The sequence below is a fragment of the Leptonotus elevatus genome, chromosome 13, assembly GCF_054856555.1.
Source record: "Leptonotus elevatus isolate MCC_2025b chromosome 13, RoL_Lele_1.0, whole genome shotgun sequence".
NCBI classification, from domain to species: domain Eukaryota; kingdom Metazoa; phylum Chordata; class Actinopteri; order Syngnathiformes; family Syngnathidae; genus Leptonotus; species Leptonotus elevatus.
This window is the reverse complement of record NC_141251.1, coordinates 18,505,504-18,516,190: the sequence shown is the minus strand read 5'-3', so window position 1 is coordinate 18,516,190 and position 10,687 is coordinate 18,505,504. Positions and strand designations below refer to the sequence as shown.

The 10,687-nt window shown below is 39.2% G+C and overlaps 1 long non-coding RNA gene across 1 annotated transcript; it reads right to left on the bottom strand.

Moving 5' to 3' along the window:
- Positions 1-8,374: 8,374 nt before the first annotated feature.
- LOC147164105 (uncharacterized) lies at positions 8,375-9,958 on the bottom strand. The gene is made up of 2 exons (XR_015096946.1): positions 9,881-9,958; positions 8,375-8,583 (listed from the first exon to the last, which is right to left on the bottom strand). It is a non-coding gene; the product is annotated as an uncharacterized LOC147164105 (long non-coding RNA).
- Positions 9,959-10,687: the final 729 nt, after the last annotated feature.

The following is a 10,687-nucleotide window of genomic DNA, read 5'->3' as shown; positions in this document are numbered from 1 at the left end:
GGAGTCTTAACAGGGAGACAAAATTAAATTTGCGTTGTTAAAACTGACAGATGCGACAAATGATGTTGTTTATATAGCGTGCACAATACTGTGACTTGCACCTTTTCGGTCCGCAGAGAAATAAACAAGTTTGTGCGGAAACTTTTAGAAAGTTAGTGCTGTATTGATGGACAGCTCAGGTCATAACCCCAAAAGTTTTATATAAATATATATATATATATATATATATATATATATATATATATATATATATATATATATATATATATATATATATATATATATATATATGTATGTATGTATGTATGTATGTATGTAATTATGTGGAAATGCCAAATGTTTACATTTTATTCAGAATAGAACATAGAGAACAGGTCAAAAGTTTAAACTGAGAAAATGTATAATTTTTAGGGAAAACTATGTTGTTTTAAATTCCATGGTGTCATTTACACCACTGTGAGGCATCCCCTCTTCTTCTTACAAAAGTCTGCAAATGTCTGGGGATTGAGAAGACTTGTTTGTCAAGTTTAGAAATAGGAATGCTGTCTCATTCTTGTCTAACACGCGTCTCTCTAACTGTTCAACTGTCTTGGCCTGTCTTTGTTGCACCTTCCCCTTTATGATGCGCCAAATGTGCAGTTAGTGAAAGAAGTGGACTGCAGGCTGGCCATTTCAATACCCGAATCCTTTTCCTACGCTGCCATGATGTTGTAATTGGTGCTGCATGTGGTCTGGCATTATCGTGTTGAGAAATGCAAGATTTTCTCTGAAAGTGATGATGCCTGGATGGGAGCACATGTTCTCGAATCGGAATATACCTTCCTGCATTGACGATGCCTTTCCAGAAATGGAAGCTGCCCATGCCACACGCACTCATGCAACCCTATACCATCACAGATGCAAGCTTATAAATTGAGTGTTGATAACAACTTGGGTTGTCCTTGTCCTCTTTAGTCAGTATGATATAGCGCCCCAGTTTTCCCACAAAGAATTTCGAATCGTGATTCGTTTGACCACAAAACAGGTCTCCACTTTGCCACACTTCATTTTCAATAACCCCGGCCCAGAGAAACGCCTACGCTTGTTGGTCTGCTTTAGAAATGGCTTCTTCCTTGTACTGTAGAGTTTCATCTGGCAACGGCGGCTGACACGGTGGATTGTGTTCATCCACAATGTTTTCTGGAAGTATTGCTGAGCCCTTTCTGTGATTTCCCTTACAGTTTGCGGTGCAGTGCCGTTTAAGGGCCCGAAGATCATGGGCATCCAGTATGATTTTTCGGCCTTGACCCTTACACACAGAGATTGTTCCAGATTCTCTGAATCTTTGGATGATGTTATGCACTGTAGATGGTGATTATTCATATTATTTTCTCAGTTGACCTGTCATCTATGTTCTACAAAATATTGAAATTTGAACAAAATATTGAAATTGGGCACTTCCACATAATTGCATTCAGTTTTTATTCACAATTTGTATAGTGTCCCAACATTTTTGGAATTGGGTTGTATATATATAATGACAGAATCAATCACAGCAGCTGACTTGATGCATCATATCTGTCGCTAGTAGGGTCCCTGAAGTAATGTTGGGGGGTGAGCGGGGTAGTGAGGTTGACTGACAGCACTGACATTCAGACTGGGGGGGTGCAGACAGGTGGCGACACAGCAAGGTTCCTCTCACGGGAGGCTGAATTTGGATGGACTTATTCGACATGCACGTACTTGGGATGACACAGTGCATTATGGGAAAGCATCTCCTTGATCACATGATCCTTTGGGGGAGTGAAGCGGGGGTTGTGTTATCGAGGCATGGCAGCCTGACGGAGCTAATCCTGCTGTCTCGCCTCTAACCTCTGACACCTGCTTCCTGTCACGATGACCGGGCGGCCATGGTGACAAGCCAAAACGAGGTCATCACATTTGAGTTGCAAAACACCTCGAGAGGCAGTTCCGCAGCCTCGCATTCCGCCGTCGACCTTTCATCATCCATCTTCCTTTGTTGGCGCTCGCGCGACCATGACAGACAACTCCCGTCTCGAGATAAGTGGCACATGTATGCCCAGCGGCAGACGCGGCTAATACGATCACGGCTAATTTCTGCCGAACTGATGGTAATGCGGCTCTGTGAGAGAAACGTTTCCAAGTGCAAACAAACATCTGTATGAAAATCAAAAGGAGAGGCTGATTGAATTAAGGTAAAATTAACTTTGAAAAGTTATGCTGCCTTCCAGTGAGCCAAGATCCTCTTCAATTTCGTTGTCGTACTTGGCGTCAGCAGGTAGCAAGACAACCTGCTGAGATAGACAACATACCACATAATTGGGACCTTGGGCATTTATTTACACAACTGAACATTGAGGCAGATGCCAAACTCCACACAGGAAGGCAAGAGCTGAGATTTGAACTACAAATCTCAGAACTGTGATGCACACATGCTAACCACTTGTCCACTTTACTACTTTTTGGAAAAATATTAACGTATATCACCAGAGATGGGAAGTAACAAAGTACAAATACTTTGTTACTTTACTTGAGTACTTTTTTTAGTACTCTGTACTTTCCTGAGTATTTTTTAGCCCAGTGGTTCTCAACTGCAGTCCTCAAGTAACCCTATCCAGCCTGTTTTTCATGTCTCCCACAGCCATTACCGGTGTTTAAAACAATCAGCTCATCAGCAAGCTCTGCATGAAGCCTGATAACGATCATCAGCTGTGTTGGCTGTAGGAGACATGGAAAACAGGCTCGATGGGGGTACTCGAGGACCGGGGCTGAAAACCAGTGTTTTAGAATACTTTTTACTTTTATCCGTTACATTTTAAGAGTAAATGTACTTTTTATATTATCATTTTCAAAACAAGGTTGTTACTTTTGTTTTTAAATGTATGAAAACGATTAAAATACTTGACCTTGAAGAAAAAGCAGCCGTCAATGTATCCTTGCTCCGCCAATAATATGAAGCGTTTCACACGGTCCCCTACATCCCAGCTTGTGATTGGCTCTATGACACGTGTCATATGACGTGCAATTGGCTAGATTAGAACAACCTGTAAATATGAGGGCAATGCACGCTGCCACAACAGAGGATAATTTGAACTTGATAACAAGTCAGAGTCAATTGGCTAATGTATCCCCATTTTTGCTCCATTAGCTAATATTTTTCAAATTGACGTAGGAGGAAACATCTGGTCATCTTACTTTTACTTCTACTTGTTTAGTACATTTCGTTTAGTACATTTCAGAGCCTGTACTTTTTTACTTTTACTTGAGTAATTAGAGTGAGTACTTTTACTTTTACCAAAGTTGTTTTTTACACAAGTAACTGTACTTTTACTCAGTACTTATCCCATCTCTGTTAATACCACAATATTGTATGTCAAGTGAAATTGGGGTTTAAAGCAAAATGAAAGGAGCAGAAAGAGAGAGAGAGAGAGAGAGAGAGAGAGAGAGAGAGAGAGAGAGAGAGAGAGAGAGAGAGAGAGAGAGAGAGAGAGAGAGAGAGATCCTTCGTCAGTGCTGCTTTTTTGGTTAACAATGAGGTTTAAATGGGCTCAGTAGTTTTAATTTGTATTAATAGACTGATGCAATTACAGACAGTACATGTGTTTTCATCACTCTGATGGAGACATTTATTTGGGAGAGACATTTTACTTAAAGCAACACTAAGCACAGTAAAGTCATGCCAGCATGCCTTGCTGGACCTTTCTTGGACCAAGCTGTAAGACAAAATATACAGTAACATTTTACACAAAACAAAAAGCACTGATTTATGAACTAAAATGACTGATTGATGAATTGATTTTGGGAAAATTCTGAATCTAGTATCCTGTACTAAATTGAAAGTTCCTAATTCCTGAGGTATACCATTCTAGCCATTCACCTGTCACACATGCACGTGACGCAATTTTGCACTATTAAGTGGGTCAACTGAGGGTATGAAAAGAGGCGACTGGCAACAGGTGTTTAACACAGATTGCCAGACAGAGCCGCGTTTGCGCACTCAGGAGTAATGAGCCCCTCGCTTCAGATGAATGCATCTGTTTACAGCTTGTTGGCAAACAGTTATCATTAAATGAAAGGCCCTGATTGGCAAAAGATGCTGGCAATTAGCCGCGTGTATTGCGCAAACAGAAAGTAATCGCGTAGACTTGGCTGCAACGTTGGGCGTGTTTAAAATTGGTGTAAATAAATAATCTATCCGTCATTAAAAACCATGCTTGATTCAGTTGATCTTACCGAGTGGGCTTCCTGAGACAGCAGTGATGTTGGCTGTAAACTGATGCGTACGATGCCACCTGTCATGGATGGTGTGAGGATGACTAATGCACGCGTGCAGTTTTGTTTACCGTTCTGCTGGCTTCGCTCGGTTGTGTTGACACACTTGAAGTGACGCTCATGAGAAAACTGTCAACTGTGCAGACGTCAAACCACCCGCAGGTTTTAGGAACCTGAGCCATATGGCGTCCTTCACCCTTCACTGATTGACAGCCAGCTTTGTGGCCTAAAATAATTGTACACTGCATGGAATCTCTGAGGTCGAACACAATCTGTTCCAAGACACTGGTTAAAATGATGAAAATGGAAGTAACGTTTGAACGTAAAACTATACTAATTATTGTGTCAGCAAAGTTCCAGGACTGGTGTAATAAAATATATATTCACACCTAAACTATAAGTTTTCCATTTCAATTGATGTCAGTGGTTCAACCAGAATGTGGACCAAGACATCCTGCTGCATTTGCTTTAGGTCAACAATATTCTGAGCATCTGAGACTTCCTGGCCAAGAAGAACATCACCGTGATGGTGCAAACCTCTCTACTTACCTGACCTGGCTGTGATTTTTTTTCTTCACGTTTTTTTCCCAAGCTCAAGGGGTCAAAAAGAGGACCCATTTTGAAGATGTGATCAAGAGGGCTTAGTTGACAATGCTGCGGAGGATCCGGGAAGAATCCTTCTAGGAGGGCATGATTGCTATGAAAGTGTGTTTGACTCTACCAGGATCTTCTGCGACACAGTCCTGGAACCTTTCTGACACACTTTGTAGATACATCAGCAAACTTAAATATCTCCCACACCAATTCACCGGACAATCAGGTAATTACTAAACTCTAGTGCAGTTAGCTAACTCAGTGTAGCACTAATTACCTTTTGCGAAGCCACCACTGGGTAATTTAACCTTAACTCGTCGGCTGCATATTGACTTCCAGCGTTTTCCTCCTCGAGTGAAGGCTAAGTGCTTTTCAGTGTTCAGTGCGTCCATCTAATCTGGTCCACTAATACAACAGTGGCTCATTAATGGGCTGCTCCATTCACCGTGCTGACTGCTTTAGAGTGAGGAGAGGAAGAGAATGGTTAATTTATTTCAGTCTTTAATGATTCATTTCTTGCAACCATTCTCCCATTAAAATGGTGAACTGCTTCACACTGGAAAGATTTAATTCCTGGATTTTGACATGAGCATACTGAGCTGGTTTTATTGTTGTCGCAATCAAAGTAAGACGTAACACGGCAGTGCAGCACGGCTCGTAAACTACAGACCAGGGCTCAATAGACTCATCTTTATCATAAAGGTTTTCAGGTTTTGAGACTTGTTTGCATGTCAACAGACTTTACAGCACTATTGATTGTGGCTTTAAAAATGCCTTAGAGGGTTTTGTTTTTGATCAAATGTTTACATTGTAACCCAATCCAACATGGCTAAATCTTTCACTGCTTGACCACCTTCCCCCTTTTCCTCTTGCTCCTACATAATGCTGATCCATTAAAACAAACTGCTGCCTTTTTATGTCCCTGCAAAGGTAATTTTCTGCTTAGCTGAAACTTTTAATTGAATTTGTTGCTTTTTTGTTGTTTCTGCTTTGGGAATCAGTTTCATCCAACACTTTTTTTGGGTATACAATTTAATGGCATGTGGGCACTAATGCAAATTTTAAGCACTGTCGAGATTTAATGCATTTGCAAAGTCTGTGTCTAACATTAATCAGTGTTGGTCTGGCCCAGTGTCTACATATATCCTCCCTTGGCTGTCCAAAGTTAACTATGTCCATCACCAAGTTGGCTGGGATAGGGTTCAGCTCACCCATGCCCATAATGAGGACAAGCTGCAAGGCAAATTAATGAATGGATGGAACTAAAACTGAGATGCTCTTTAATTCATGTCGGCCATTGCACATTTTTGCATCATCACCCTTAATCTAATTTCCATTGTGGTTTCCCTTAATTGCATAAGCATGGATTTGACAATGGTGGGTGGAACTTTAACACAGAGAAAAGTGCGGGTTTGTGACAGGGAGACACCTGACTATCTGCACGCTGGCTTTGACAAACTAATTTAAGCTGATTGTAGACGGTTTGTGTGTGTGTTGAGTGTGTGTGCGTGGGTGGGTGTGTGTTGTGTGTGTGTGTTACAGATTTAGATCGCCGGCTGTGGTTTTTGAGATGACAGCAGTCACTTGGGGGGTGGGACATCAGATGTAGTCGTCAACTGACAGACACACTTATTACACTGGCTGTCCCCCTCCTGAGTGTAGGCCCAGATACATACAGGATTAGGCCAAATGCTGTCTCACTTGCCTCACCCACTTTATGCACATTTTACTTTAGATGTGTGGAACGTACCTGGATGTATTCCCATATGTTGCTGTCTACATTGCCTACGATCAGTAGTTATATTGTTCAAGAGTACCTTCAAGTTACTGTGGTATATTTCTATTTAAAGACCGTGTAGCTAAACAATAATTGTCTTGTTAATTTGACACATAATAAAATGCTAAATTGAAATTATTATAATAAATATATATAAAATTAGACTTCAAAATCAAACTCGCTGAATGTACTGAAAGCACGCCACATCGAGAAAGCATCTGGTAGCTAAGCGACACGGCAGTGCTAAAACTGAAGCTGGTGGAATGGAGGCAACGTTAGAGGAGAAATTTAAGCAGGATCAACCACTGCATGACAGATGGTAAAGAGTCAAATTTGGAGTAGAATAGGCAGGACATGGCAGAGTCGTCCACTTGAGCTATCAGGATGGAGTTTGACGACAGCAAGCCGGCTAGCTAAGGAAGCTAGCTGGCTAGCTAGCTTGTCAGAAAAGGGGGTAGTTGCAAGACTGGTGAAAAGCAACTGAAGTGTTTTTGTTTTTTTTAACAGTTGGAGAGTGGTAACTAATGCCTGGTGTTCAAGTGTGTCACTGGGCCACGTTGTAGCCATATCCAAAGAATTAAATAAAATACATGTCGAAAAATGACTTGCTATCTCTCCACAATTCAATACTCATACAGTCTTTGTACTTTTTCCAGTAATTATTTTCAAACATGTAGTATACAGTATTTTTGTCATGTGTAATGTAAATAAAATGTAATGGTAAATTAGCATGTGGCACGTGATTTAAGGTTATTTTTGAATGGTAATTTATATTCCAAGTAGGGTCTAGCCATAAATATGTATGTTTGTGATCGTGAGACGTGTCAGTGTTTACTAGTAGTGGCTGCAGTGTTAGTCAAAAGACAAAGTACGCTGCTCTGTACAGTCACTGCTCTTTCTTGCAAAAACTAAACTAAAAATACAACTCTTGGTTTTTCCAATTGTTACAGAACAATGAGTGCGCGGCATAACACGGTTCAGTAGTTATTTCTGTCATAAAAAGTAATGTTCAGATGTGCATTTTTTTAGCCAATTCAAATTTAATTGAGAGCAAATAATTATTTGTCCGCAGATGGTGAAAAGGGTTTGGATGGTGCAAAACACACACACACACACACATACTTGCCTCTGTGTATTATGAGGACATTTTTTCCAAACCGGTTTAATTGTGTATTACAGGGACACCCCTTTCTGCTAATGCCAGAGAGATGGGACTTGCACCCAAAATTTTTTTTTGGGGTTGTCCAGGACAATTTCACTTCAAAACTTGAAAAAACTCAACACACAAAAAAAAGAAAAACCTGAAAAAATCCGTAATTGTGAGGACATAGATAATGACCTAAATAAGCCACGCCCATTGCAAAAATGGTAATTATGAGGACCAACTCACATTACAAGGACAAAGTTTACACAACACACAGCAACCATGTCACTGAAGTGATTTGAAAGTTCTGGCATTCTGACTTTACACAAACTAAAATGGCATTGATGTGTAATGACTTACCTGATATAAGGACACATTGTTGTACATAACAATACTGTGAAATGCAAAGTCATACCTGATCTGTCCTAAAATTGTAAGTTTTAACATGGTGCTCATGTTACAACTTACAATTTTAGGACAGACTGAAACTGGTATGTTAATAAAACTGCTTCTTATGTGAACAGGTTATCTAGGTCAAACACAGCTTTGTAATGGATAAGCTCGACATGAAACCAGATGCAAAAGAGTCAGTGAACATTGAACATTTTATTCTTTAAAACATGACTACCTCTCATCTTAAAGGATGAGCAGTTTTCTCATAGCTCATTCCTGAAATACCTTCGGATTTCTGAATTTCTGAAACAGGTTCAATGTAGGAAGTGTCCGAAGTACTGTGAGAATCTGGAACATATTCCTCTGCTAACGAATCCTCACTTGAACTGGATACATCAGCAACCTAATTTTTTAAACGAAAACAATTATTACATACATACATACATACACATATTGTCGCTGTTCTGTGAAAAACACTTCCACCATAGGAGCTACCGGAGAGCAGCCCGCGACCTAAAAATGGAAACGTGTTTTTCACAGGACAGCAATGATATCCATTTATACAGTAGATGCACACATACTTATGCATATATACAGTGGCTCTAAAATTAACCTGCCATATGCGGGTTAAAATTCATTTTGGCGGGTGGTCATAAATATTTACTAGCTTTACTTCGCTGTTACTTAGTGATGTTACACTCGAAGTAGAAGCTTGAGAAAAGTGTCGAGCGCTCGCGGCAGAAGTAGCTCCCGCCATTGATGGGCTAATGTGCTAAAGTTAATTTACCAAAGGTCTTCATCATCAAGCAGTTTTGCATTTTTTTTAAACGGGATATGTGCCAGATGCTGGAGCAAACTAGAAAAGCATTTAGAACCTAAAGTTTGTGCACATACTAAAGATTATTATAAATCTAGTCACATTTATTCGAAAGATGAGATGAAGCATTTAACAAGAGGGATAGTTAATATGTTTAATCTATGGCATTGCCCCTAAAACAGATATTGTGTGATACAGTCCTTCAGTTACAGTAGACTTTTCTATTTTACCGAGTCAGACAGTCGTTAAGATTGAGACAATTGCTCAACATTTAGCTGCTTGCAACTAAAGATAAAGGTATAAACATGGGTCATAATTTATCCTCTTGACTAAATTATATTCATTCAATGAAAATGCCTGCACTATTAATTCTGGTTGCGTGAAACAAAGATCCATTGCAGATACAAATAACACAGAAGATAAAATACCCATCATGCCAGTCCATTCTAGTGCAGCGAAAGGTCCAAAACATAAAGCACATTTATCCAAGCTTGATACAAGTAAATTAACTACCTGATGTTTACACTTCTGTTTAAAAAAATAAAATAAAATTGATAGCGAGTTCATCTCTAAAATCCACCATAAATAAATTAATGGGAACAAAAGATCACTACAGTGCATAATCCAAATCACCAAACTGCCAACAAATCTTCAATTTGAGATATTTTTAATGTTGACTTGTAGGAATTTTAGTCCCATACAAGCTTATTGTTGGATACAATATTTTGAACGTCTTGGCAATACACATTGCATAAAAAATTGTTGTGATTATATTTGTTAGTTATATAGTTCAGCCCTAGCATCTACTCTACACTCTTCACTCCTAACGTCTTGCTTCTGAAAACTGATTTCAACATCAATATTCAAAAAGAAATCTCGTCACCTGGTCAACTTGGTCTGTGACAGCTACGTCTTCAGCTATGTCTTCAGGTTGTGCTTCAGTTGAAACCTGGTACACATGAAGAGAAAAATACATATAAAATTCAATTCTTAGTAACACGACTGTACCTGTGCATTTACACAGTTACAGTACATACAGAACAATTAATAGGTTAAAGTATTGTAAATGCAAACTCATTTTATTTGCCATTACAAAAATAAATAAATAAATCCTTCTGCACTACAGGTTTGTGTAAATTGGTGACGTCTATTTTTCACAATGAAACAAAAACAAGAAAATACACAGTCCTCAGAGAATCCATACCTGACCAGAGTATGAATTGTATAATAACTCCAAGCCCTCAAAACTTATTTTACAGTCACGGTGTATGAATACACTGTCCTCAGTGTCAGTTATTCACAACTATAACATTGTGAGGACTAAGTATCTGTGAGGGCTGCACAGTATTGACAAAACATGCGACATGGGTGTTTTATACAGTAATGGAGATTATTTTGACATTGAACATGGACCTAAAAAAAAAGGATCTATCTATAGCTATATATTTTTATAATCCAATGAAAAAAAATACACGATAATCCGGAAAAATAAACAAGCTCATTGTGATCTAATCTTATCCAATTAAGTTATTTTTTGTTAGTAATGCCCCTCGATACGTTTCTCGTATGGCGATGCGCAATTAAGGTAGTCTCTGATTGGTCAAAGTCAGACTAAAGTATACAATCCAATATTCATTTGTTGCTTGTCTTTGCAATACACATATTGCATGAGCCATTCGTGCGACAAGAT